Source organism: Hyla sarda, unplaced genomic scaffold, assembly GCF_029499605.1.
Source record: "Hyla sarda isolate aHylSar1 unplaced genomic scaffold, aHylSar1.hap1 scaffold_31, whole genome shotgun sequence".
Lineage (NCBI taxonomy): Eukaryota > Metazoa > Chordata > Amphibia > Anura > Hylidae > Hyla > Hyla sarda.
In genome coordinates, this window is record NW_026609824.1 from 706,936 (window position 1) to 710,000 (window position 3,065).

A 3,065-nucleotide genomic window follows, 5' to 3' on the forward strand; every position below is an offset into this window, starting at 1 on the left:
TGCTGCGAGTTTTGCAACAGCTGGAGGCACCCTGTTTGGGAATCACTGGCGTAGAATACCCCTATGTCCACCCCTAAGCAATCCCTAATTTAGGCCTCAAATGCGCATGGCGCTCTCACTTTGGAGCCCTGTCGTATTTCAAGGCAACAGTTAAGGGTCACATATGGGGTATCGCCGTACTTGGGAGAAATTGGGTTACAAATTTTGGGGGGTATTTTCTGCTTTTACCCTTTTTAAAAATGTAAAATTTTTGGGAAAACAAGCATTTTAGGTAAAAAAAAAATTTTTTTTTTTACATATGCAAAAGTCGTGAAACACCTGTGGGGTATAAAGGTTCACTTAACCCCTTGTTACGTTCCCCGAGGGGTCTAGTTTCCAAAATGGTATGCCATGTGGGGGTTTTTTTGCTGTCCTGGCACCATAGGGGCTTCCTAAATGCGGCATGCCCCCAGAGAAAAATTTGCGTTCAAAAAGCCAAATGTGACTCCTTCTCTTCCGAGACCTGTAGTGCGCCAGCAGAGCACTTTTCACCCCCATATGGGGTGTTTTCTGAATCGGGAGAAATTGGGCTTCAAATTTTTAGGGGTGTTTTCTGCTATTACCCTTTTTAAAAATAAAAAATTTTCGGGAAAACAAGCATTTTAGGTAAAAAATTTATTTTATTTTTTTACATTTGCAAAAGTCGTGAAACACCTGTGGGGTATTAAGGTTCACTTTATCCCATGTTACATTCCCCGAGGGGTCTAGTTTCCAAAATGGTATGCCATGTGGTTTTTTTTTTTTGCTGTTCTGGCACCATAAGGGCTTCCTAAAGGTAACATGCCCCCCAAAACATATTCCAGAAAAACGTACTCTCCAAAATCCCCTTGTCGCTCCTTCCCTTCTGAGCCCTCTACTGCGCCCGCCGAACACTTTACATAGACATATGAGGTATGTCCTTACTCGAGAGAAATTGGGCTACAAATACAAGTAAAAATTTTGTCCTTTTACCCCTTGTAAAAATTCTAAAATTGGGTCTACAAGAACATGTGAGTGTAAAAAATGAAGATTGTGAATTTTCTCCTTCACTTTGCTGCTATTCGTGTGAAACACCTAAAGGGTTAAAACGCTGACTGAATGTCATTTTGAATACTTTGGGGGGTGTAGTTTTTATAATGGGGTAATTTATGGGGTATTTCTAATATGAAGACCCTTCAAATCCACTTCAAACGTGAACTGGTCCCTGAAAAATACTGAGTTTGAAAATTTTGTGAAAAATCGGAAAATTGCTGCTGACCGTTGAAGCCCTCTGGTGTCTTCCAAAAGTAAAAACACGTAAATTTTATGATGCAAACATAAAGTAGACATATTGTATATGTGAACCAAAAAAAAATGTATTCGTAATATCCATTTTCCTTACAAGCAGAGAGCTTCAAAGTTAGAAAAATGCAAAATTTTCAAATTTTTCATCAAATTTACGGATTTTTCACCAAGAAAGGATGCAAGTATCGACAAAAATTTACCACTATGTTAAAGTATAATATGTCACGAAAAAACAATCTCGGAATCAGAATGATAACTAAAAGCATTCCAGAGTTATTAATGTTTAAAGTGACAGTGGTCAGATGTGCAAAAAACGCTCCGGTCCTTAAGGCCAAAATGGGCTCCGTCCTGAAGGGGTTAAACTGATAAAAACAGACTTTTTTATTTTTATTTTTTTTTTAAACCTTCAGGTTTGAATTAAAACTTAATCGTTCAGGTTTACTTCACGTTTGCCTCTCAGATTTACTGAACTTAGTCACAATTCACCAAACTCATCATTAGGTTACTTTATCAACATATAACAAAATACACCCCAAAACAAAGTACATAGCATAACAACACACCACCCTCATACCCTCACAACGTGTCTCCATTTTAAAAACTTCCAAGTCCCCTCCGCATCATCCTCTCCAAATCTCTTCTTATCCCACAAATATACAGTATGCAATCTATCTAATATCATTCTCATACACTCTTCAACCGACACATCCTTCTTCTTAAATACCGTATTTATCGGGGTATACCACGCACCGGCCTATAACACGCACCCTCATTTTACCAAGGATATTTGGGTAAAAAAAGTTGTTTACCCAAATATCCATGGTAAAATGAGGGTGCGTGTGTGCGCGTGTATACCCCGATACACCCCCAGGAAATGCAGGGCGAGAGAGGCCGTCGCTGCCCGCTTCTCTCCCCCTGCCTTTCCTGGGGTCTAGAGCCCTGCTGCCGGCCCTTCTCTCCCCCTGGCTATCGGCGCCGCTGCCCGTTCTGTCCCCCTGACTATCGGTACCGGCGCCCCCATTGCCGGCGCCGATAGCCAGGGGGAGAGAAGCGACGCCGACAGCCAGGGGGAGAGAAGGGGCAGCGGCACCCATTGCCGGCGCCACTGTCCCATTGCCTCCCCCCATCCCCGGTGGCTTAATTACCTGGGTCGGGTCCGCGCTGCTGCAGGCCTCCGGCGTGCAGCCCCTGCGTCGTTGCAATGAATGGCGCGGCGCACTGACGTCATGCGCCGCGCCGTGCAGCGCATAGCAACGACGAAGGGGACGCACGCCGGAGGCCTGCAGCAGCGCGGACCCGACCCAGGTAATTATGCCACCGGGGATGGGGGGAGGCAACGGGGCAGCGGCGCCGGCAATGGGTGCCGCTGCCCCTTCTCTCGCCGGTACCGATAGTCAGGGGGACAGAACGGGCAGCGGCGCTGATAGCCAGGGGGTGAGAAGGGCCGGCAGCAGGGCTCTAGACCCCAGGGAAGGCAGGGGGAGAGAAGCGGGCAGCGACGGCCTCTCTCCCCCTGCCTTTCCTGGGGTGGTATCGGCGTATAACACGCACATAGACTTTAGGCTAAAAATTTTAGCCTAAAAAGTGCGTGTTATACGACGATAAATACGGTATATACAAATTCCTAACATCCCACAATACCTCCTTAATTATTGCTAACAACACATATAACATTCTCTCCTTCCTCCCACCTACCACCCCCAGACCAAACATAATCACTTCAAAAGACCACTTTCTTACCCCCATAAATTCTTTAGCCAACG